Source organism: Martes martes, assembly GCF_963455335.1.
Source record: "Martes martes genome assembly, chromosome: 8".
Lineage (NCBI taxonomy): Eukaryota > Metazoa > Chordata > Mammalia > Carnivora > Mustelidae > Martes > Martes martes.
In genome coordinates this window covers 132,544,073-132,571,352 of record NC_137895.1, presented here as the reverse complement: position 1 = coordinate 132,571,352, position 27,280 = coordinate 132,544,073, and the positions used below count along the sequence as shown (strand labels likewise).

Sequence of the window (27,280 nt, the reverse complement as noted above, 5' to 3'; positions counted from 1 at the left end):
GGCCCCCCTCCCTTCTCGGCCCAACTCTTATGCTCAGGAATCTGACTGCTCTCCAAGTGCTCTTAAAAGATTCCATTGATGTCTGCTCCCTCTGTCTTAGCTCTCCTTCCAACTTTTCAGCCGCACAAACTCGGTCTGACTCAGGCCACCCAGCACCGGGCAGCCTTCCTCCCGCTGCCCGTGAGATTGTCCCCGCAGGTGCTCAAGCCCTTCACACTCTGGTGTCAGCGGCCCCTCTGACCCCTAGATTGTCTTTTCTAGTCGGCTCAACCACAGAGGGACCTGGAGAGGTGGAGGAGAGGAGGCTCTTTCTCCCGTAGGCCGAACACCTCAGTGAAGTGACTTCCACCAGCTCCAAACCTGCAGAGACGGGAGCTGACTTCCTGCCAATACTTCTGCTTTAAATCTCATAGCCTCCATCAGATTGCCTCTGAAAACCCACTGCTTACCTTAGTGGGGAAAGATGGCTAATGGTGTGATTTCTTTTTTTCTTTTTTTTTGATGGGAGGGGTGTGAGGGAGGGAGAAGGGGGCGAAGAGGGTGATCAATTCTTTCCAAGATGCAAGTGTTTATTTTTAAAATCTGCACATAAGAATGAATGAAAATATATATATATATATATATATCTACATAGATATATATATATCTCTCTCTCTACCATTTGACACAAGGCAAAATACTCATGCTAAGTAAAAGAAGGGAAAGACAAAGCCAGTTTTTTGTTGTTATTTTTTAGAAAAACAACAAAAACAGTAATTCTCCAAAGAAGGGGACAAAACTGCTAGTTCCCTTAAGCATTCATGATTGTAAAGTTGGTCCCTGCTTAAATTCATACTTATCATTTTGATTCTGTACACCACCACTGCAGTGTTAGTTAGCAAGGTGTATGTTTGCCACCCACGGATCACCTTGGGAAATGACAGGCCTGTCAACGTTTACCTGCTGACAGCAGCCACACCTCTGCCCAGCCCACGACACTTCCCAACAAGCCTCGGGCTGGGCCTCTCAGCGGCCAGGCTAGGAAACACAGTGAACATCAATGTACTGTGAATCGTTCCTGATAAGTGAATAAAACATTGTGACCAAACAATCAGCTTATTCACTTATCAGGAATCGACTGTTCTGCTAATTTGCTGTTTTTGTTTCTCATCTCTGTTGTAGCTCACTATTTTTGCTGTGTTCTGTTTTCTCCTCTCATGCTTGGGCAAAAATCACTGGGAATATTACATGTGACCATAAAACGTTTATATCGAGTGAAATGATATCTTAACAAAATCTATGCACTTGCTATCAGGAACACAATACTGGATGTGTCTTATATATATTGAACTATATAGTACTCGATTTCTTAAATAAAGCTTAAGAAAGGACTCTGTTGTGTGTACAGTTAATGTGATTATTTTTCAAGGCAGTGTTTCTAAGGGGTATTTTTGTTCTTTTAAGTCTTGAGTGATACAGGATATTTTTCATTAAAATTATATCACTGGCTTTATGACTTAATATTCAATAAATTTTCTTTGGAAACAAAATGGAGTGGGGGGAAGTTCTTCTGAGCACATTTAGCAACAGACATCTGGAAAACCATCCCCTCCCTGGTGACCATGGCAAACCTCCACCCAGGGCACGATGGGTGGCAGGAGAGAGCAATCCCTTCACCACAGCCCAAGGCCCCTGGAAAGCATCTAGAATCCGCCCTAAACTAGAAAACCCAACTACCTTTCTGAATGTGATCCCTTCAGGCTTGAAGAAAGGAGACAAAAAAAAAGAAAGCTCCAGGAATAATGCTGGCTTGCTGTCAATGCTTTTCCACAGTGACGTGACACCAAAAACTCTCTCTAGGCCACTGGAGCGCAATGGCCGCTCTATTCAGGACCGCAAAATGGGCAAGAGCAAGAGAGGGTGTTTGATCATTCAGGATAAGAAGGGAAAAACTTCAAAGCCATATGCGAGGGAGACATCCTACAGCAGCTGCGGTGCTTAAATGGGAGTCCTGCTGCTTAGCCCCTTGAAGAAATACTTTTGAAAAATTTCCTACAGGCCTTAAGTCTGAACAGAATGGAGCTTTCTCTCGGATTTTTTTGCTTTGGGGTTTTACGGTAGATTTGTTTTTCTTGATTGATGTTTGATTCTACGAAAAACTCCTAAACTTCTACTTGCAAAACAGCACAGACATCCTAATCCTTTATAAAACAAATCTTAGTAATCCCTGATAACGAGGGACGGAGAGAGCGCAGCTCATGGAAATCCACAGACAGATCGGAAATTCTTCAGCCGGTCCCTGCCTCCTCCCACCCCAAACCTCCTACTCATCAATTCGGCACAAGAACAAAACAACTTCTAGTGAAAGTGAAGGATCAGAGAAATAGCCAAGGGTAGTTAAATCAAAGGGTCTAGACGGACTTTGCTTGCTGGAGCCACGTAGTTCAGGGTTAGAGGAAAGAGGTTCTCTTTTAAAAATTAAAAAATAAAAAAAAAATTAACATTTTGAGAACCACTGCTCTGAACGACCCGGGCTCCCGCGTTGAAGAGCAGGCTCCGTGAGGAGGTGCCGGAGGAGATAACTTCTCTCGTAGTCTTGCCTTGAGCATCAGTAACATAGAAAACACCTTCTTTGTGTAAGAGAATACATCCAAGGTAGTAACGGCAAGACTCTGAGGCGCAGTGAGGTAAGAAGGGGCAGCAAGAGATGTCCTCTCCATCCGAGCCCCAATTCAGTGGGCCCCCCGCGGTGGGCCCAGCACCCGGGGGCTGCGCGCTGGCAGACGTGGCCCCGAGTGAGGCTTGAGGGTCTGTCAGGTGCTTTATGGAAAGGCCACATTTCTTTTCCCCTTGTTCTGTGGGGCAGCAAAGGCTGGTACCAACTCATACCTGCCCACATCTGTAGGATGTTTTTAAAAATAAAAAATACACAAATATAGAGATAATCAATATATAAATCTAAAAGACTGGTCAATTATAGTTAAAGCCCCAAATAAAAATCCCCTCTTTTGAGACCGCATGAACTTTCTACCACGAAGCTGGTGTTAAAGGAAGAGGAAACACTTCAGAGCACTCCCTGGTGACTACTGCCTCAGTCTGAGTGCCAGCTCTACCACTAATTATCCACATAACCTCTCTGTGCCTTAACGTCATTAGAAATATTGGGGTTAAAAAAATACCTTCCACGTGGGGTTATGATGAGGATTAATTAAGCCGATACAAAGAAAACACTCAGAGCAGGGTCTGTCACATCGCCGATACTCAGGAAGGTCAACCAGTTAGCAGCAGTGGGAGAATCTACCGACAGTCAGCCCCTCTCTGCTGGCCTGGCCTATTACTCTCTCCTACCATGTGTCCCCTCTGCCAACCCCAGAGGGCCCCACAGCTCTCCCTGGGCTCTTGGGACAAATACGGACAAGGCGCAACCAGATACCACAGGTCCTCAAGTAGAGATCTCCACAGGAACAAGCCTCGGAACAGGCTTTCTCCTCGTGAGAAACTACATTAGAAGCTCGCCCACCCTTCCTCGTGGGGTAACACACCCACACAGCCCTGCCCTAAGTCATGAGGACCGAGAACTAACTCCATTCTCAAAAGGGGCGACTGACCCCTCATTCGGATGCACCCCTTCCTAGCTCTAAGTATTATATTTAGGCCTCTCTTCCCCCAAAGAGAAGCCCAGCTATCCAGTTTGGGTCCTAAGTGGGTGTCAAAATCACCTAGAGATTTGCCTGTAACTCCTATAGGTTCTATGCCCTTCCAAGGCAAAGGTGTGTCCTCAACAAAAACCAGAATCAAAACAATTTTGACCACCTTGGGAAGAGCAGAGGGCAGGGTGCAGAAGGCTGGATGCGGCCAGGCAGAGGTCTTCCTAGACCATCACCCCCATCTCTACCCAACCCCCAATTTAATCAAAGGCTCTCTGCTTTTGCTTGCTTTATTTATCGGTTGTTTCATGTAAAATTTTATTTAGGAAAAAAAATTTTTTTTACTAAAAGCAAAAAAAAAAAAAAAATTTTAACACTGCTTCAGAAGAAGGTAATTCTGAAAGAGGCTTATCAGTACTTAAGCCTTGTGACAAACATTCACTCCTTTGGAGTTATTCTCTCCTTCTTTCTTTCCTCATCTCTCTACCCCTCCTATCTTTTCATAGTTCTTTGTCCACAATGCATCGTAACATTCACTATTGTGCGCTGTTCACACGTTGCTTATGTGTCTCCTGAGGCTAGAATGTGAGCTCTTTGATGGAAGAGCCTGTCTCTCATTCATCACTGTATCCCCAGTGCCTCACACAGTACCTGCCATACACTCAGTGTTCAAAAATGCTGGCTGGAGGGACGGCTGACTAGGGAGACGAGTAGATAGAGGGGTGGATGGAGGGATGGGAAGGCAGCAAGGAGGGAGGGAGGGCGGGCGGCTGGGTAGGAGGGTCAAAGAGTAGGTGGGTGGATACACAGATAGATGGATCAATGTAGCAGGTGATCTTTCTGGGGCTGGGGAAGAGCATTCCTTACTAAACGGACAACTCAGGAAACACCCTTGGAGAGAGAGGTCTGATTGTGGTATGGGTTGAGGATGGTGGAAACCGGAGGCCTCTGGGCAAAAGTCAGGAGCCACTATAGGAGGCCTGGGACATAGGCAGGACAAAGAACACTCATCTGTTTGTGGGTCCCAAATATGCAGGCTCTTCCTTGTTGCCACAGGGCTAATCGGCCACCGGGGCCTGAATGAAAGGACATTCCTATCACTAAGCCACGCCACCTGCAGCATACTGTCATTTTTTTTAGGTCAAATTTTGCACCCTCTCCAAAATATTTTAGGGCTGTTCCTAGAAAGGTTTTTAACATCTAAGGGACCAGAAAAGCTACAGAACGGAGTACAAATCAATAAGAAAACAACTACAAGTACAGGCATATGACCCCAAGGCATTCCTGAGCAGCAGGTCAACTGCCACTTGCCGCCACTGCTCCTTCAGGCAGCTGAGTACCTCGAGCAGGATGGGGCCTGGACCAGCCCACAGGCAGCACGGTACGACTAAGTCACTAGAACAGCTTTGAAAAGGCAAAAAGTTGATGCTGCTACTAGGCTGCCACTCAGCCCTGGCATCCAGGAAATGTACCCAGTAATGTGTCCCAACTTGCCAGTAACTACCACAGCAATAGTACATAATCAGTTAATCGCTCATTTATCTAAAACCTATGTATTAGGCAGCTACTCCTCGTGAGACCCTCTAGGAGGGGGAGGGACCGTAAGGAGAAGTACGGGATCCTGCCTCCAGGAAACTGCCGTAATCAGCACATGTGCCAGGTAAAGAGAAACCCCTCAAATGCGAAAGAGTAGACGGGCCAGACAAAAACACAGTCTCTGCACAGCAGACGGTGTACCCCACAGTGCCTGCGCGGGATTACATACTGAAGATCCACAAAGAGATGGCAGCTCTTCCAGGTTTTTCACGCCTTGGCAGAGCTCAGCACTATCAGACACAATGTCTCCCCGGCTAGGGCTTAAAGGTTTGTCCAGAAAGACAATGATTAAAATGGGGGATGGAGGCGGAGGAGCCGGCCCTAAAGTCTTCCATTAACCTAAGTCCCTACAAAGGGCAGAACTGAGCCAAGCGGCTGTGTGGGCTCAAGTGTCCCGTCTCTGAACCAGCCAGCTATGGCGCATCCCCACCAGTCCACAGAACCAGTTCCAGCCACTAACTCCATCTCTTTAAAAACTCTGACCGGACACAAATGAGAACCTTCCCATTAAAGAGTATGATGACATTGGGAGGGGACCGGTAGAGACAGAGCCTTGGTGGAAATGATGGACGGGGACATGGCACGAGATGTCCTGCAGAGCTGACGGCGCAGTCACCATCCACCTGTACGCAGTTCCAAGGCGCACAAGCTCGCTGTCCGCCCAGGTCCGACTCTGCCCCCCTTCCCAGCCCCCTGTGAGTCTGTGCCCACCACCCAGGAGCCTCCTTCAGCTCTCCGACAGGACTAGCTGCAGCCCCGTTCCTAGGAGCAACTTCAGCCCAGCACTGTCAGATGCTGCCGACACCTGCCAGCTTCCCCTGGTCCCCACCCTCTGCAGAGCGAGCTTCAGAGAGAAAGAGCTTTCCAGCTCAATTCAACTTCCCCGCTCCTGCGGTAAACGGTGAGCAAGGTGGCCCCTCGCGCTGGCTAGAACAAGCGACAAGGAAACACTGGGGACTCTGCCACTAAGGAACGAGCCAAGGCTGCTCTCACGAAGGTTGTTTAGGTTGTTCCAGACTCCACTTCCCCTCACAAGAAGAACCACTAACAACTACTCACGGATAGGACAGCACTGAGGGAATCCTAGAACTTGGGCGTGAGGACAAAGCACTCCCCAGCAGCACAGAGCGCAAGACAGACCACACGGGAAGGGCAAGAGGAGCACCAGGCACTGCCTACACCGCCCCGCCCCCGGGCCAGCACAGCACAACGCCCCCAAGTCTGCTCTGAGCATATGCTTCCTCCAGCGGGAAAACAGAGCCCAGGGATTCTCCTTCCCCAACACTGTGGGTGGCTTCGTGGGAGCCCCTACTCTGGTTTTGCTCTGTGGGGCACTAAAAAGATTCTGTGGGGCTTGATCCCGGAGAATGTGACTGTAACAGAGAAGCCAGGAAAGGTGTGCAACAACTAGCACTCAGGTGTCGGGAGACTAAGTTCGCCCTGCAGATCCCGAGCAGCACCGCTAACCAGCGGATCTGCTCATCTGCAGAACCAAGTCGGCGACACAGTCTGACCACGAAACGCAGCTGCCTGTGCATCTGCCGGACTCGGGTCCTCAAACAGAGGGTTCTGCTGGCCCTGGAGCCTGGGCTACCCAGGTCTAGACAGAAGAGCTGAGTCAACCTCTCCTACTACAAAGGATGGCTCCCAGCCCCTCCCAACCAGAAAGCCTGTTAGGGAAAACTGAGACGTTGCCCTCCCAATGCCACCCAAGCAGGAGAGCTAAGCCATAGCCCCATCTGCAGCTGAGTACGGCCCCCAGCGCCCTCTGACAGAAAGAGCCCACAGAACATCTCGAAGCTGCTGCGTAACTCAGCAATGCTCCAGCCAGGAGGGAGGTGGGCAGGGCTGATGACGTCCAGAGCAAAGCCAGGGGTCTTGCTTGGCCAACGAACCTGGACACAGGTCAGCTTGAGCTAAGTCCACAAAGAGCCTCAGCGGCCTTGGAGCTGCTCCTGGGCTACGCTTGAGCAGGAAAACTAATTCATAACTCTACCTGCTGCTGAACACAGCCTTCAGTCGGCCTGACGAGAGAACCTCACCAGGAAGCGCAGCATATGGCTCTCCCTGTCTGCAGAGCAAAACCAATGGCCTCACCTAACCAGGATATTCAGTGGACACTCGTGGTTCCCAAACAACAGAAAGCTAATTCGTAGTCCCGCCTATTGCTGAGCACAGGACCCAGTCCAGAGCAACCAGCAAGCCTGACCGAAGACTCCACACAACCAAGGAACCTATTCTACATCCTCATTTTGGCAGGAAACCAAGGTAACAGTCCTACCCAGCTCTTCTCAGCAAATGGCCCAACCCTCCACTCTGACCTCAGAACTCAAACAGTTCCTTCCCCCAAAAACAAACCCTAAAAGCAGGCCCTGCCAGCCCAAGGACATTACTAACAGACACATCCAGAAACCCAAACTGAACCACCGCATGAAAACTACCTCTGCGAAAGCAAACTGGCAAAAACTTAGAGGAGACACTTACTCAGATGTGCAGATACCAGTGGAAGGTAGCAAAGATCACAAAAAAAAATTCAGGCAAATTTGACACCACCAAAAGAAACTAGTAAATCTCTAATAACTGACCCTAAAAAAAGACATCTATGAACTCTCAAAAATTCAGAATAATCACCTGAAAGAAGTTTTGTGAACAACAAAAAAACACAGAAAACTAAATATTAGGAAAGCAATGCATGAACAAATGAGGACTCCAGAAAGAAACAAAAACAGTTAAAAAAAAAAAAATTCTAGAGCTAAAACATACAACACTGAACAAATGAATTCAAATCAGAGCCTTAAAAGTGGATTCGACCAAACAGAATAAACAATCAGTGACTTAGGAAATAGGACATTTGAAATTATTCAGTCATTAGAATAAAAACTTAAAAAGAATGGAAAACAGTGATAAAAGCATATCAGATTTATGGGACAGAATGGAAAAAAAAAACCCAATATTCACATTATAGGAATCCAGGAGAAAGGAAACAGAGAAGAAAGTAAGTATATTTTTTGTAAAGATTTTATTTGTCATTTGCCAGAGAGAGAGAGAGCACAAGCAGGGAGAGCAGCAGGCAGAGTGAGAAGGACAAGCAGGCTCCCCACCAAGTAGGGAGCCAACATGGGACTCAATCCCAGGACCCTGAGATCATGACCTGAGCCAAAGGCAGACGCTTCAACCACGGAGCCACCCAGGCATCCCAAGAAAGCATATTTAAAGCAATGACTGAGGGGTGCCTGGGTGGCTCAGTGGGTTAAAGCCTCTGCCTTCAGCTCAGGTCATGATCCCAGGCTCCTGGGACCAAGCCCCACATTGGGCTCTCTGCTCCACGGGGAGCCTGCTTCCCCCTCTCTCACTCTGCCTGCCTTTCTGCCTCCTTATGATCTCTGTCTGTCAAATAAATAATAAAATCTTAAAAAAAAAAAAATTTAAAGCAATGACTGAAAACGTCCCCAACCTGGCTGAAGAAGACCTCCAGATCCAAGGAGCCCAAAGGGCCCCAAAAAGGGTGAACTACAATAGGTCTACACAGACACACATTATGATTAAAATGTCATAAGTCAAAGGAAGAAGAAAGAATTTTTAAAACAGCAACAGAAAAGAGAGAAGTTACATACAGAGGAATGCCCATAATACTAGCCACAGATTTCTCAATAGAAACTTTTTAGGCCCAAAGAAAAGGGATGATATATATTCAAAATATTAAAAGAAAAAAAAAACTCAACTAAGCATGCCAAACCCAATGAAACTGTCCTTCAGAAATTAAGGAGGGATAAAGCCTTTCCCAGACAAACAAAAGCAGAAGAAAATCATTAGATCTGCCTTACAAGAAATGCCCAAGGAACTTGTTTGAGTGGAAACAAAAGGATATTAGATAACATCATAAAAACATAACAAGGCAGTGTAAAACTCACTGGTAATGGTAAGTATACAATCAAAATTAGATTCTGTAGTACAGTAATGGTAGTATGTAATTCACTTCCAACTCTAGTTTAAAAGTTAAAAAAGTAGTAAAAATCCCATAACTACAAAAATTATTAGTTACATAATATAAAAAATTTGAAGATGTTACACCAATTCCTAGAATGTAAAAGGGAGAAAAAACAAAAGTATAAGGCATAGAAATTATATGGAAGTTACTTTGTTGGTAGTTTAAAATAGAGTGCAGAGCTTTAAGATATTTTATGTAAGCCTCATGGTAACAAGGAGAAAAACCTGTATAAATTACACCAAAGAACATGAGAGAGAAGTCAAAGCATATGGACACCAGAAGACATGAAAAAAACACACAAAAAAGGCACCACAGTAAGAAATAAGGAACAAGATCTACAAAACAATAAAAAAAAAACATTTTGCAAAATGCCAATAGTAAGTCCTTACTTATCAATAATTAATTACATGTAAATGGATAAAATTCTCCAGTCGAAAGATACAGAATGCCTGAATGGATAAAAAGACAAGCTCCAACAATATGTTGCCTACAAGAGACTCACTTTAGCCTTACAGATAAACACAGTCTGAGAGTGAAGAGATGGAAAAAAATATTTCAAGCAAATGGTAACCAAAAACAAAAGCAAAAACTGGGCTAGCTATACTTCTATCAGGCAACACAGACATTCAATTAAAAATGGCTCAAAAAGGGGGAAAAGGTCATTATATATGATAAAGGGATCAATACAACAAGAAACCATAACCGCTTTAAATATTTATGCACCCAATATTAGAGCAACTATATACATAAAGCAAAAGCTAATAGAGCTAAAGGAAAAATAAAAAGCACTTCAATAAGAGTTGGGAACTTTACTATCCCACTCTCAACAATGACAAATGAACTAGGTAGAGAAAAAATAAACCATGGATTCAAACAATGATACAGACCAAATTGTCCTACAGACATAACAGAACATTCAATCCAACAAAACAGAACACACATTCTTCTCAACTGCACTTGGAACAATTTCTAGGATGGACCATATGTTAGCCACAACACAAATCTCAACAAATTCAAGACTGAAATAATATCAAGCATTTTCTCTAACCACCGTGAGATGAAACTAGAATTCAATAACTAGAGTAAAACCAGAAAATTTACAAATACATAAAAATTAAACCACACTCTCCTGAACAAACAATGGATTAGAGAAGAAATTAAGGAAAAATAAAAAAAATATTTTGAGAAACAAAAATGAAACCATAGCATACCAGAACTTGTTGGATGGAGCAAAAAAAGTTCTAAGAAGGAACTTCGTAACAAAACAGGCATACCTTATCTCCCTGCACTTCATCTGTGCCTCACAGATAGCAGGTGTTCTACAAATCGAAGGTCTGTGACAACTGCGCATCAAGCAAGTCTGTCACTGTCATTTTTCCACCACCATTTGTTCACTTCATTTCTTTGTGTCACATTTTGGTAATTCTCGCAAAGTCTCAAACTCTTTCATTATTATATTTGCCGTGCTCATCAGTGATCTTTGGTATTATTACTGTAATTGTTCTGGGGCACCACAAACCACACCCACACAAGATGGCACACGCAACTGACACGAGTTATGTGAGTTCTGACTGCTCCACCAACCAGCTGTTCCTCCATCTCTCTCCCTCTCCTTGGGCCTCCCTATTCTGAGACACAACAGTACTGAAATTAGGCCAACTGATAACCCTACACTAGCCTCTAAGTGTTCAAGTGAACTCTCTCACTTCAAATCAAAAGCTAGATGTGAGTCAATTTAGTGAGGAAGGCATGTCAAAAGCAGGGATAGAGAGAAATCTGGGTCTCTTGTGCCAAACTGTTAAGCAAGTTATAAATGCAAAGTAAAAGTTCTCGAAGAAAACTAAAAGTGCTACTCCGTGAACACACAAATATTAAGAAAGCAAAACACCCTTATGGTTGATATAAAATTTTAGTGGTCTGGATAGATCAAACCAGACACAACAATCCCTTAGGCCAAATCCTCATCCAAAGCAAGGCCTGAATTCTCATCTACCCTATGAAGTCTGAGAGAAATGAAGAAGCTGTAGAAGGAAAGTGTGAAGCTGGAAGAGGTTGGTTCATGAGGTTTAAGGAAGACAACATCTCCACAACATTAGAGTACAAGGTGAAGCAGCAAGTGTGGATGCAGAAGCTGTACCAAGTTCTCTAGGAGATCTACCAGAGCTAATAAAGCAAAGTGGCTACACGAAACCAGAGACTTTCAATGTAGATGAAACAGCCTTCTTTTGGAAAACGATGCCCCATCAAGGACTGTCATAGCTAGAGAGAAGTCGATGCCTGGCTTCAAAGCTTTAAAGGACAAGCTGACTCTTTTTAAAAGCTAATGCAGCTGGTGACTTTAAATTGAAGCCAAGGTTCACTGACCATTCCAAAAACCAGAGGGCCCTTAAGGATTATGCTAATTCTACTCTATGTTCTAAAAATGGAACAAGAAAGCTTGGATGACAGTGCATATGTTTACAACATGGTTTACTAAATATTTTAAGCCTACTGTTGAGACCTACTGCGTACGGGGGGGGGGGGGGGGCTCTTTTCAAAATATGACTGCTCGCTGGCAATGTACCTGGTCACCCAAGAGCTCTGATGGAGATGTGCGATGAGATTACTGTTGATTTCATGTCAGCTAACAGCAGCCATTCTGCAGTCCCTGGATCAAGGAGACATTTCAACTTCAAGTCTTACTATTTAAGAAACACATTTCACAAGGCAGTACCTATCACAGATAGTGATTCCTCTGATGGACCTGAGCAAAGTATACTGAAAACCTTCTAGAAAGAATTCACCATTCTAGATGCCATTAAGAACATTCATGATTCACAGAAGAGTTCAAAATATCAACACTCACAGGAATACGGAAGAAGTTGGTTCCAACCCACATGGGTGATTTCGAGGGGATCAAGACTTTGTGAAGCAAGTGACTACAGAGGGCGTAGAAAGAGTAGAAGAACTAGAATTAGAAAGGGAGCCTGAGGGCATGACTGAATTGCTGCAATCTTATGCTAAAAATTTTAACAGATAAAGAGTAGCTTCTTATGAATGAACAAAGAAAGTGGTTTCTTGAGATGGAATCTACTCCTGGTGAAGATGCTAAGAAAATGTTGAAATGTCAACAAAGGATTTGGAATATAACATGAATTTAGTTGATAAAGCGTGGCAGGGTTTGAAAGGAATGACTCCAATTCTGAAAGACACTCCACTGGGGAAAATTACTATCAAACAATATTGCATGCTACAGAGAAATCATTCATCAAAGAAAAAGTCCATCAATGCAGGAAACTTCACTGCTGTTTTATTTTAAGAAACTGCCTAACCACATAGAACAAGCAGGTGGTTACTAGCAGGGGATGAGCAGGGGATGGGCAGGGGAATGGGTGAACCAGGTGAAGGGGATGAAGAGTACACTTAATCATACTGAGCACTGAGTAATATAGGAATTGTAGAATCACTATACTGTCCACCTGAAACTAATAAAACACTGTATGTTAACTACACTGGAACTAAAAATTTTTAATGAAGTTAAAAAATTAAGTAAGAAATAGAGACAACCCAGCCTTTAGCAGCCACCACCCCAGAGTCAGCAACCATCCACATCAAGGCAAGACTCTCCACCAGCAAAAAGACTATGACTTGCTGAAAGCTGAGATGGTGCTTAGCACTGTGAGCAACAAATTATTTTTTAATTAAAATAATAAATAAAATTTTGATTACATTTTTAAACATAATGCTGGTCCACACTGATTGTACTACAGAACAGTGTAAACATAATTTGGATAGGCCCTGAGAAAGCAAAAAATGAATCTGAATAACTTTATTGAGATATGCACTTTACTGTGGTGGCCTAAAATCAAGCCTATAACATCTCCAAGGTATGACGGTAAACACCTACAGTGAGAAGCAAGAAAGATCCCAAATAAACCACCTAACTCTACATCTTAAGGAAGTAAACAAAGAAAAACAAATTGAGCCCAAAGTAAGCAAAAGGAAGAAAATAATAAAGATGAGAGCAGAAAGTAACAAAATAGAGAACAGGAAAACAATAGAAAAGATTAATGAAAATAAAAGTTGGTCCTTTCAAAAGATGAGCAAAACTGACAAAACTTTAGATAGACTAACCATGAAAAAGAGCACAAGGACCTGAATTAAGAAAATTATAAATGAAAAAGGAGAGATTACAAGTGATAACAGACACGTAAAGAATCATAAGAGGCTTCTATGAACAACTATAGGCCAACAAACTGGACAACCTAGAAGAAACTGAAAAATTCCTAGAAATATACAAACAAGATAGAATCAGGAAGAAACAGGAAGTCTGATGAGACCAGTACTAATAAAGAGATTACATCAATAACCAAAAATCTGACCCCTCCAAAAAAAAAATAAAATAAAAAACCAACCAGGACCAGATGGTAAATTTTACAACACATTTAAAGAAGAATTGGTGTCAATCCTTCACAAACTCTTTCAAAAAACTAAGAGGAGGAAATACTCCCAAATTCATGTCACAAGGCCAGTATTACCCTGATACCAAACCCAGAAAAGGGCACTACCAGAAGAGAAAGCTAATGACCAATGTCCCAGATAAATATAGATGGAAAAATCCTCAATAAAATACTAGCAAACAGAACTCAGAAGCACATTAAAAGGATCACTCACCATGATCAACTGGGATTTTCACCTGAGATACAAGGGTGATTCAGCATATGCAAATCAACTGATGTAGTTTGTCACATTAATGGGACGAAAGAAAAAATCAGATGATCATTTCAATAGATGCAGAAAAAGCATTTGACAAAATTCAGTACTGTTCATGATAAAAACTGTTTACAAATTAGATACAGAAGGAACATACCTCAACATAATAAATAATATATATGATCTAGTTAACAACATACTCAATAGTGAAGAGGTTGAAAGTGTTTCCTCCGAGAGAGGAACAAGAGAAGGATGCCCATTCTCACCAGTCCTATTCAATATAGTATTAAAAGTCCTTACCAGAACAATCAGACAAGAAATAAAAGGCACCAAAACTGGAAAGGAAGAAGTAAAACTGTCTCTGTTTGCAGGCAACACCCAAAGCACAAGCCATGCAATAAAATATAAACATACGGGACTACATCCAATTCTAAATTTAGGGGACACCTGGGTGGCTCAGTGGGTTAAAGCCTCTGCTCAGGTCATGATCTCAGGGTCCCGGGACTGAGCCCCACATCGGGCTCCCTGCTCAGCAGGGAACCTGCTTCCCCCTCTCTCCCTGCCTGCCTCTCTGCCTACTTGTGATCTCTCTGTCAAATAAATAAAATCTTTAAAAAAAAAAAAAAAGAAATTCTGAATTTAGTTTCTGCACAGAAAAACAATCAACAAAGTAAAAGGACAATCTACAGAATGGGAAAAAGTATTTGCAAAGTATGTATCTGGTAAGGGTCTAATATTCAAAATATGTAAATAATGCATACAATCCAGCAACAATAATAATAACCTGATTAAAAAGAGGGCAAAAGACAAGAGAGAGTATGTAGAGCAGGAAGATCCTGAGCTTACCACCTCCCTCCCAGACACACCAAGGCAACAACTAAATGTATTACAACGAACTTTGAAAACAACCTGAAGAGTGGCAGATCAGATCTCCCTAAAGTTGTAAAGAGAAATCGACACTGAATAGAACAGGAGAAACAAACGTGGTCAGGAACTAAAACGCCAACCGGGCTACCCACAGGTGGAAGGGATAGCACAGCACGGAGGAGCAAGGGGACCAAGCCCCACAGCAGCCCTGCGGAGGTGCACTGAGATGATGAGGCCCCATGACATCTGGCTTTGAAAATCAGTAGGTACTCACTCCTGGAGCTTTAAAAATCCACAGGGCTTAACTCCAGGAGAGCTGGAGAGCTACAGGAAACCAAGTCTCTGCTCTTAAAGATCCAGCATATAGTCTCACTCAGGATGAGACCCAGCATGGAAGTAGCAATTTGAAAAGTGCACAGGTTATACATAAAGGAGATTTACTGACGAATTTTAGGACATGTGCCAGAGGGGAAGGGAACTGCAGGAACGGTCTTTAAAAACAGAAGTACTGGCGGGCACCATTTTTCTTACCCTCCTGCATCCTAGATAGCTAGACATTTGCAGGAACCAGTTTTCACGCTCTCCATCTACCTTGTTAACACTGCTTGTCAGGCCCCAGCATTCCCCTGTGGACTGCCCACACCAAGAGCCCACCCAGACAGGTGACCCTCCAACGTGGCTCCCATGCCACCACACCCAATGGACAGCCTGCCTCAGTACTGACAACCCCCACAAAGCAACTGCCACCCCACACAACCCAGTGGGCAGACCCAGGGAAACAATTGCCCTCCCAATCAACTCCTGCCTTGAGGAGTGGAGGAGCTCACCCCACACACAAGCATGCCAGGATTAGCTACAGCCAGGGCTCTCAGCCAGGTGTGGCACAAGCAGACACTGCCCGGCAGGAACCCCACAGTCGCTACAAAGAGAGCTGGTCTCCCAAACACCTATGGTGGGGGCAGGCACTGCCCATCCGTGCCCGCACAGCAAGAGAGGCAGACTGCTGCAGCCGGCCAGGCTGACTGTCGGCCTTGCCCCCCAGCATATCCACCGAAGCTGCAGCAAGACTTCTCAGCTAGCCACGGGGGGGAAAAACCCTGCCCACCAGTGGGCCTACAGCAGCCACAGCTCAGCCACAACAGGAAGGCATACACAGCCCACACAGGGGACACACCGGGAGCACCGGGTTCTAGTAGTCTGAGTGACTACAACACCTTCCACAGAAGGCCACTACTTTCAAGACCACACGGGAAAATGGAGAGTCAGACAAAAAGAGAAGACAGAGGAATTTGTTCCAAACAAAAGAACAAGATAAAAGCACGGGAAAAGGGGACGCCGGGGTGGCTCAGTTTGTTAAGCAGTGGCCTTTGGCTCAGGTCATGATCCCAGGGTCCTGGGATCGAGTCCCATATTCGGTTCCTGGCTCAGCAGAGAGCTTGCTTCTCCCTCCCACTCTGCCGGCTACTCTCCCTGCTTGTACTCTCCCTTTCTGTTAAATGATAAATAAAACCTTTAAAAAATTCTTTAAAAAAAAAAAAAAAGCACAGGAAAAAAAAGCTCAGTGGAATGGAGACACACAAAACACCTGATAAAGAGTCGAAAGTAATGTTCATAAAGATACTCACCACACTTGAGAGAGGAGTGGATGAACTCAGTGAAAATTTCAACAAAGACACAGAAAATATAAAAAAGGACCAGTCAGAAATGAAGAATACAATTATTGAAATGAAAAACACACTAGAGAGAATCAACAGCAGATTAGAGGAGACAGAAGAAGGGATCAGCAATCTGACAGACAGGGTAGTGGTAAGCACCCAAGCTGAACAGCAAATATAAAAAACAATTTAAAAAATTAGGATAGGGGCGCCTGGGTGGCTCAGTGGGTTAAAGCCTCTCCCTTCGGCTTGGGTCATGATCTCAGGGTCCTGGGATCCAGCCCCACATCAGGCTCTCTGCTCAGCAGGGAGCCTGCTTCCTCCTCTCTCTCTGCCTGCTTCTCTGCCTACTTGTGATCTCTGTCTGTCAAGTGAATAAATAAAATCTTTTAAAAAAAAATTAGGATAGGTTAAGGGACCTCTGCGATGACATCAAACATAACGTTCGCATTATAAGGATCCCAGAAGAAGAAAAAAGGGGGAAGAAAACTTATTTGAAGAAATAATACCTGAAAACTTCCCTAACCTGGAGTAGGAAACAGACATTCATGTCCAGGAAGCACAAAAAGCCCCTAACAAGAAGAACCCAAGGAGATCCACATCAAGACCCATAATAATTAAAATAGCAAAGGTTATGACAAAAAGAAAATTTTTAAAGCAGCAAGAAAAGAAAGAAAATAATTACATATGAAGAAAGCCTGTAGGCTATTAGCTCATTTTTCAGCAGAAACTTTATAAGCCAAAAGGAGTTACATGATACATTCAAACTGCTGAGAGAAAAACTACAAGAAAAATCTACCCAAAAAGATTATCATTCAGAAATGGAGAGACAAAGAATTTCTCAGATAAATAAAATTTTAAGGAGTTCATCATCACCAAACCAGCCTTACAAGACATATTAAGGAAATTCTTTGAGTAGAAAGAAAAGGCCATTAATTAGAAAAAACAAGAAAGAAAGAAATTTGACAGCTAAAAGCAAACATTCTGTAAATGTAGTAAATTAATTACTTATAAAATCAGTGTGGAGATTAAGACACATAAACAGTAAACTCAATTTCATCTGCAAAAATTGGTGGAGGTATACGCAAAACAAAAAGACGTAAAATATGACATCATAGACATAAAACATGGAGGGGAGAGTAAAATTTAGTGCTTTCAGAATGGGTCTGAACTCAAGTGACCATCAACTTAATATAGACTGCTATATTCACAGGATATTACATACAAACTCAATGATAATCAAAGATCAAAAACCTGCAGTAGATGTACAAAAAATAAAGAGAAGGAATCCAAGCACAATACTACAGCAAGCCATCAAACCACAGCAAAGAGAGCAAAAGAATAAAAGAACAGAGAAAAAAAAAACACAAAAAGAACCAGAAAACAATTTTTAAAATGGCAAATAAGGGTATCCCTATTGATAATTTCTTTAAATGTAAATGGAGTAAGGGCTTCAAACAAAAGGCACAGGATGACTCAATGGATTAAAAAAAAAAACAAGATGCATCTGTATGCTGCCTACAAGAGACTCACTTCAGACCCAAAGACATACACAGACTGAAAGTGAAGGAATGGAAAAAAGAAAAAAAATATATTCCATGCAAATGGAAGCAGAAAAAAGCCAGGGTAGCAATACAGCAGCCAAAACAGACTTTTATGAAATACTGTAGCAAGGACAAAAAGGGATATTAAATAATGGTTGAAGTATCAATCCAAGAAGAGGATATAACAATTGTAAATATCTATGCATCCACAATAGGAGCACCTAAATACAGAAAGCAAATGTTAACAGACATGACAAGAGAAACTGACAGTAATACAGTAGCAGTAGGGGATTTAATACCCCACTTTACATTGATGGGTAGATCATCCAAATAGAAAATGAACAAGGAGACAATGACTTTGAACAACACATTCGACCAGGTGGAACTAACAGAAACAAACAGAACATTCCGTCTAAAAACGCAGAATATATATTCAAGTGCACACAGAACATTCTACATGACGGAGCCCATGTTAGGCCAAAAAACAAGTCTTGATACATTTAAGAAGACTGAAATCAGGGGCACCTGGGTGGCACAGTCAGTCGAACATCCAGCTCTTTGTTTCCGCTCAGGTCATGATCTCAGTATCACCGGATTGAGCCCCACAACGTGCTCCATGCTGGGAGCAGAGTGTGCTTAAGATTCTCTCTCTCTCTCTCTCTCTCTCTGCCCCTCCCCTCTGCTCTTGCACGCACGCTATCAAATAAATAAAATCTTTTAAAAAAGAACAAGAAGACTGAAAGCAGATCAAACACCTTTCTCACCACAATGGTATGAAATTAGAAATAAATTACAAGAAAAAAATACTGGAAAAAAACACAAACACATCGAGGCTAAAAAACATGCTACTAAACAACTAATGAGCCAACCAAAAAAATCAAAGAAGAAATTTTTAAAAATACAGGGAGACAATGAAACGCAATGATCCATAATCTCTGAGATACGGTGCAAGCAGTTCTAAGAGGGAAGTTTATGGTGATACAGGCCCAACTCAGGAAACAAAAAATGTTTCAAAGAGTCTAACTTTCAAATAAAGGAACTAAAAAAAGAACAAACAAGGCCTGAAGTTGGTAGAAGGAAGGAAATAATAAAGATCAGAGCAGGAAAAATGAAATAGAGACTAAAAAGATAATGAAAAAGATCAATGAAACCAAAGCTGCTTCTTTGAAAAAAATAAAAGCACCGGCAAACCATTAGCCAGTCTTTTAACAAGAAAAAGAGAGACAGGACTCAAATATATAAAATCAGAAATGAAGAAGGAGAAGTAACAAATGACACCACAAAAACACAGAGTTATAATACAAAAAAAAAGTTTATGTCAACAAATTGGACAACCTACCAAAAAAATGGATAAATTCCTAGAAACACAAAATCTTCCAAGACTGAATCAAGAAGAAACAAAAAATCTGAACAGACCAATTACTAATTAACAAAGTTGAACTGATAATCAAAAAACTCCCAACAAACCAAAGTCCCGGACCAGGTAACTTCACGGATGAGTTTTACCAAACACTGAAAGAAAATTAATAACCACTCTTCTCAAACTATTCCAAAAAACAGGAGAGAAAGGAAAACATCCAAATTCATTCTATGAGGCCGGCATTACTCTGGATACCAAAACCAGACAAAGACATGACAAAATAAGAATCAGAAGCCAATATCCCTGATGAACATAGATGCAAAAATCCTCACCAAAATATTAGAGAGGTATTCAACAATGTATATTAAAAGGCTCATCCACCACCAAGTGGGATTTATTCCATGATGCAAGGTGGTTCAATATTTGCAAATCAGTGTGATACATCATATTAACAAGAGGAAGGATAAAAATCATATGATCATCTCCACAGATATACAAAAAGCATTTGAAAAACAACATCCATTCTTGATAAAAACTCTCAACAGTGGGTTCATAGAGAACATACCTCAATATAATCAAGGCACTGTATGAAAACCCACAGTTAACATCACATACTCGTTGATGAAAAACTAAAAGTGCTTCCTCTAAGATCAGTAACCAGACCAGGATGCCCTGATCCAACATAGTGCTGGAAGTCCCAGCTGCCGCAATCAGACAAGAAATAAAAGGCAGCCAAATTGGTAAGGAAAAAAAATCAAACTGTGACTTCCTGAGGCTTACAACTAGATAGAGAGAACCTTAAAGACCCCACCAAAAAAACTATTAGAATAAATGAACTCAGTAAACTTGAAGGATACAAAACCAATACATAGAAATTGTTGCATGTCTATACACGACTAATGAAATAGCAAAAAGAAAAATTAAGAAAACAATCCCATCTATAATTGCACCAAAAAAATTAAATACCTAGGAATAAAAAACCAAGGAGGTGAAATGCCCCTACTGTGAAAACTATAAGACACTGATAAAAGAAACTGAAGATGACACAAACAAATGGAAAGACTTAACAGTGCTCATGGCTTGGAGGAATTAATATCATTACAATGTCCATACTACTCAAAGCAATCTACAGATTCAATGCAATCCCTATCAAAATAACAACAGCATTTTTCACAGTAGTAGAACAAATAATCCTAAAATTCATTTGGAACCACAAAAGACTTCAAATAGCCAAAGCAATCTTGAAAAAGAAGAACAAAGCTGAAGACAGCACAATCTCACATTTCAAGTTACATTACAAAGCAGTAGAAATCAAAACAGTAGAGTAACTGGCCAAAAACAAACAAACAAAAAAAAAAACAAAACACAAAAACCAGACACACAGATCAGTAGAACAGGACACAGAGCTCAAAAATAAGCCCACACTTACATGGTCAATTAATCCACAACAAAGGCAAGAACACACAATGGGAAAGAGACAAGTCTTGGGCTCAGTTGGTTAAGCAACTGCCTTCCACTCAGGTCATTTTCCTGGACTCCCGGGATCATGTCCTGGATCGGGCTCCCAGCTCCATGGGTAGTCTACTTCTCCCTCTGACCATCTCCCCTCTCATGCTCTCTCTCACTCTCTCTCTCAAATAAATAAATAAAATCTTAAAAAAAAAAAAAAAAGGGAAAAAGACAAGTCTTTTCAATAAATGGTGTTGGGAAAACAGGACAACTACATGTAAAAGAATGAAACTGGGCCACTTGCTTATACTATATGCAATAATAAACAGAAAATGTATGAAAGATGTAAATGTGAGATCTTAAGCTCTAAAACTTCTACAGAGGCAGTCATCTCTTGGACTTCAGGCTTAGCAACATATTTATGGATATGTCTCCGGAGGAAAAGGTAAGCAAAAGCAAAAATAAGCTATTGGGACGGTCACAAAATAAAAAGCTTTTGCACAGTGTAGGAAACCATAAACAAAATGAAAAGGTAAGCTACTGAATGGGAGAAGGTATTTGTAAATGATATATTCAACAAGTGGTTAATATTCAAAATATACAAAAACTTATACAACTCAAGGCCAAAAAAATAGACAACCAAAAAAAATCTGCAAAAAAGGGGCACCTGGGTGACTCAGTGGGTTAAGCCTCTGCCTTCAGCTCAGGTCATGATCTCAGGGTCCTGGGATGGAGCTCCGCATCAGGCTCTCTGCTTAGTGGGGGAGCCTACTTGCCCCTCTCTCTCTGCCTGCCTCCCTGCCTACTTGTGATCTCTCTCTCTCTCTCTCTCTCTCTCTCTCTCTCTCTCTCGCTGTCAAATAAATAAATAAAATCTTTTTCAAAAAAATCTGCAGGGGCGCCTGGGTGGCTCAGTGGGTTAAAGCCTCTGCCTTTGGCTCAGGTCATGATCCCAGGGTCTTGGGATCAAGCCCCACGTAGGGCTCTCTGCTCAGCAGGGAGCCTGGCTTCCCTTTCTCTCTCTGCCTACCTGTGATCTCTGTCTGTCAAATAAATAAATAAAATCTTTAAAAAAAAATCTGCAAAATGGGCAGAAGACCTGAATAGACATTTTTCCAAAGAAGACATAAAGATGGCCAAGAGACACATGAAAAGATACTCAACATCATTCATCATCATGGAAATACAAATCAAAACCACAATGAGATCTCCTCACACCAGTAAGAATGAGTACTCTCAAAAAGACAAGAAATAAAGGTATTGGTGAGGATGTGAAGCAAAGAGAACCCTTGTGCACTATTGGAGGTTCCTCAAAAAATTAAAAATAGAAATACCACAGGATCCAGTAATTCCACTTCTGTGTAATTACCCAAAGAAAACATAAACACTAATTTGAAAAGATATATGCACCCCTATGTTTACTACAGCATTCTTTACAATAGCCAAAATATGGAAACAAGGCAAGTGACCATGAACAGATTAATGGATAAAGATGTGGTGTACACATATATGATGGAACATCACCCAGCCATAAAAAAATGAATTCTTTCCATTTATGACAACATAGACAGACCTAGAGGGTACTAGGCCAAGTGAAATAAATCAGACAAATACCACATGATTTCACTTTTTCATGTGGAATCTAAAAAACAAAACAACCAACCAACTACAAAAATATAAAAACAGACTCAAATATACTGAACAAAACTGGTGGTTGCCAGAGGGGGTGGGTGGGAAGATAGGCAAAACAAGGGAAGGGGATTAAGAGGTACAGACTATCAGTTATAAAATAAGTATGCCACAGGGCTTAAAAGTACAGCATAAGATATACATACATATTCAATAATATTGAACAATTTTGTATGGTAACATACAAAAGATGGTAACTACACTTAATGCGGCGAGCATTTCATAATGTTTGTAATTGCCGAATCATTACGTTGTGCACCTGGAACTAGTGTTATATGTCAACTATTCTTCAATTATTAAAAAAAAAAGAAGTGGGCAACAGAATAGACATTTTTCCAAAAGCGATATACAAATGGCCAGCAGGTACATGAAAAATTGCTTGACATCACTATCGTTAGGGAAATGCAAATCAAAACCACAATAAGATACCACCTCACACCTGTCTGGATGTCTGTCATCAAGAGGAGATACTGGGGATGTGGAGCAAAGGGAACTCTTTGGCACTGCACTTGAAATTGAAAACTAGCACAGCCACAACACAAAACAGTATGGAGAATCCTCAAAAGATTAAAAACTGAACTAATCTTTGATCCAGCAACCCACCTCTGGGAATACGGCTGCCTCTTGAACATGGGTGTGAACTAGGTGAGTCTACTTGTATGTGGATTTGTTTCAATAAATACATGCATGGGACTGTAAATGTATTTTCTCTTATGATTTCCCTAACATTTTCTTCTCTCTAGCTTACTTTATCATAAAACTACAGTATAAAATACACATAACATGTAAAATATATGTTAATCAACTGTTTATATTAACAGTAAGGCTTCTGGTCAGCAGGAGACTATTAGTAGTTAAGTTTTGGGGGAGTCAAAACTTATACACACACTTTTTACTGTGCAAGGGGTTGGTATTGTTCAAGAGTTAATTGTAGACACAAAGAAAAGGAAAATGCTGACTCAGAAAGATAGCTGCCTACTTACATCACAGCAGCATTATTTATAAGAGGCAAGATGTGGAAATAACCTAAGCATCCACCAATGAATGAATGGATAAGGAAGTTGCAGTGTACATATATGATAGAATATTACTCACCATAAAAAAAAAAAAAAAAACCCCTAGAAAATCCTGTCTTTCGTGACAACCTGACTGGACCTTGAGGACATTATGCTAAGTGAACTAAGTCAGGCAGATAGTCAAATACTATCTGATCTCACTTATGTGTAGAATCAAAAAAACAAAAAAACAAAAAAACCCAAAGTGATAGATAAATTGTGGTTACCTGAGGGTTGGGCGTAGGGACTGGGAGAATTGGAGGAGGACAGTCAAAAGATACAAACTTCCAGTTATAACAAAAATAAGCACTAGGAATGTACTGTACAACATGATGACTACAGCTTACACTGCTGTATAATACATAGGAAAATTTTTACGAGAGTAAAGCCTGAATTCTCATCACAAATGAAAAGATTTTTTTTTTAGCTTTTTCTGTTTACTATATCTAAATGAGATGATGAATGATAACTAAGCCTACTATGGTCATTTCACAATAAATGTAAGTCAAACCATGATGCTGTACACTTATAAGTGATACATGTCAATTTTATCTCAATACACTGAGGGTGGGGGAGGGGAGAAAGTGACAAATATATAATATACACATATACAATTACAACTGTCCAGTTTAAAATTTGGGTAATTTATTAATTACAATGTGGTATGAATTTGGAAACACTGATCTAAAGCAACGTTTTCCAAATTGTATTCCACAGACACAGACGTGCAAGATAAGCTACCCTGGGCGGGGGATAAAGTTTGATAACCAAGAATGGGTAAGGAATGCTGTTAATTCTATCCTCCCTTTGAAAATTCACAACGTGCATTAACATACAAAAAGCACTGAGAAGTCTCTGTACCCTGCAGCAAAGATCCACCTATTTGACTTGGTTTAATCTGGTGTTTATTAAATTGGGCATTTGTTCCTGAAACTCTGTATCACATAATCCCTATTTATCTGAGAGGCAATATACCTGTAGCCTGATGGAGAAGACAATGCTGCCTGTGTCTGAACCCCGATGGCTCCCCCTAGCCAGTATTTTCTTCATCAACACAATGGATATGGTAATAACAATATCTACCTACATGCAAAGTACTTATAACACCATGAGTGGCTTATAAGTGTTGATTAACATCCAGCAGAACCAGTGTTCTGGGACACACTTTGGGAAACACTGGCAGAGAAACTAATCCGTTAGTGTTCTGGGGGCTCCTGTCTAAGAGATAATCACAGACTAGCTGGACAGAGGTATGTAATTATGACACAATCCGGGGAACCTGGGTGACACAGTCCATTAGTGTCCAACCCCTGGTTTCATCTCAGGTCATGATCTTGGGGTCACGGATCAAGCCCACATCTGGCTCAATGCTCAGCATGGAGTCTGCTTGGGTTCTCTCTCCCTCTGCCCCTCCTCCTTTACACAGCACGTGCTCTGTCTCAAACAAATTAAAAAAAAAAAAAAAAGACTAGGTTCAGGATATTGCAATAGTTCAGCTATACAGAGAAAAAAGGAGCAGTCAACACAAGAGAAAAGAAAAACAGGTTTAAAGGTACTTCAAACATAGCTAAATATCAGGTGTGACATTTACAGAAAGTTTAAGCATGGCAAAAAGGGGGAAAAAAAGGACATTAGATGTGTGGGATGAGAAAACCAAAGGTGGTAGCAAATATCCTTGAGATGAACACAAGAGAAGCAGAAGCATATTCTGCGAGGGGACTTGTGTAGTTAAATCTCTCTTGGACTTGATCTCAGGAGGTGGGGGGACAGAAACTGCTCTGGAAGACTTGAGTAATGGGTAGCCTTTAGAGTTAGTTACAGAAATGGTTGGGCTCACCCTTCGAGAGAGGCAACAGGAGGGAAAAAGGCCTGTACTAAGATGTAGGATGGGGTCTTCTCTCTCCCCTTCCCAAAAGGAGATCAGTGTGGGGACTCCGGGAAAGTCAGGCTGTGGCGCGGCAAGCTCCAGTCCATTCAAATCCCATTTGCTCCCTCAGCCTTCCTCCTCTCCCCACTTGATGACAGAAGCCTGGGATTTCTATCAGGTAGGAAGGTTTTAGTCGCTTCTGCCTCTTCCATGCTGGCCAGAGGATTGCCGAGCTCCACACTCATCCATGAGACTATGAAATGGCTGCCTGACACAGGAAAATCTTTCATAGCTATATTTATAAGCCCCTACATTTTCATTTTCAATATTCATTATGCTCAAAAGCTCTCACCCTATCCCTGATGCCCTTCACATCCTTATCCCATTCTTGGCTTAAGCGCACACTTGAGCTTCACTGAGGGATAAGAATGAAGTTCAGGATGGGTGAAAGGTCAGAATGTGTGAATAGGCCCACTGCTTGGTAATAAAGAACACTTTCTTTTTTTTTCTTCTTGCTATGCCCATGTCAAAGTGACTGCCTCAAAACCACCACAACAAAATTTCCTACATGGAGCAACGACTCTTGTCAGCTGAAATCCCCAGGTCGTGTTACCTCGTCGAATTAGCTGCCTTCTCTCTCCTGCAGCTGAAAACGGAACCAGATATACATCAGCCATGTCCCTCCCTCCCTACGCGAAGGCCTTGTTCTCTTCCTGCTGACTTTCCGCTTTCAGCCTAACTGTCCCAACCCGGAGAGACATCTGCGGCAGTGTGACCCTGAAAGCCCACAGAGTCACAGCTTGCAGTTTAGCCCCCAGGCATCTCCCAGCCAGCGGCCAGACACACAGGCGCATCACCGTTTGCCAGAACCAGGGCCAGCCCAGGGCCTAGCATTCTGACACCCTCTTCCTCTCGGGCTGCACCCCCATCTACTACGATTTCCACAGCAGGGGAAGGCTCCCTGCTCCAAAAACTCCTCCCTTAACAAGCTTCACTCAGAAACTGAAGCCGCGCATCCCACAATTAGATAAAAGGCAAAAAGGCAATGATCCTGAAGACGGTAAACGTTTTCTCACCTGGAAGCTTGAACGGCCCTTCGCTGAGACGTGATTGTAAACCAACAGGGCAGACGGCCGAAAGAGCCTGGAGGGAGGAGAGAGGGGGCAGTCAGGGGGTTGCGCAAAGACAAACTGCCTCTACCCCACGAAAGTGACCTCCGGCACCTTGGCTACGTGCCAGGCACTGCACTGTACTGGCTCTAGAAGTGACCCAATGAAGGGGCATTACATTTACCCATTACAGAGACGCCAGCTGAGTTTCAGGTGTTTGCCTGAGACCGCACCGCCCATAAAACAGCACGGGTTTCCCGTGGTTTCCCTGAGAACCATGGCGGCGCACAGGTGCTAGGAGCCGGGCTCGGGAGGGCAAGTGTGGCTCGTTCCCACCGCCCACTGGACAAGCCCTGGCGGCCACGGCAGCTTCCAGGGCACAGTCAGCTGTCCAGTGCAACGCAACAGTGCGCTGATATATTGGGGGGCAGAAGGACACGTTCCGGCAGGGGACAGGCGAAGGGGCAGCCCCACGTACCTGCGGAGCGCATCCTGGGACACAGCGCTCCCCTACGGAAGGCAGAGCGGATCCGTAGAGCCGCAAGGAACGCCGGGAAGTTCCTTGCGCACTGCACTCTGGGACGGGGCGGGGCTTCTCTAAGCCACGCCCACACCCTGTTCCCTGGGTAGGCCGCACCAGGGTTCCCCAGGTTAGTCTGGGGAATGGATTGTCCTGTGCAGAGCGAAGAGAAGCCTGGACAACAGCTGCGCTAACCACTGCGTCTTTCTTTTCTGGCTCCAGCCTCTGCCCTTTCCCCACGCGGGAGTTCTTTTCTTCTCATG

The 27,280-nt window shown here is 42.6% G+C and overlaps 1 long non-coding RNA gene across 1 annotated transcript in view; it reads right to left on the bottom strand.

Annotated features, from left to right (window-relative positions):
- LOC308346962 overlaps nucleotides 1-27,018 on the bottom strand; it is a 47,237-nt gene extending 20,219 nt beyond the window's left edge. Inside the window, exons 1-2 of the long non-coding RNA XR_013967220.1 lie at nucleotides 26,976-27,018; nucleotides 26,465-26,531 (exon numbers count right to left, since the gene is read on the bottom strand). This is a non-coding gene — a long non-coding RNA (uncharacterized lncRNA). The remainder of the gene's footprint in view (nucleotides 1-26,464; nucleotides 26,532-26,975) is intronic.
- Between the last annotated feature and the right edge of the window lie 262 nt (nucleotides 27,019-27,280).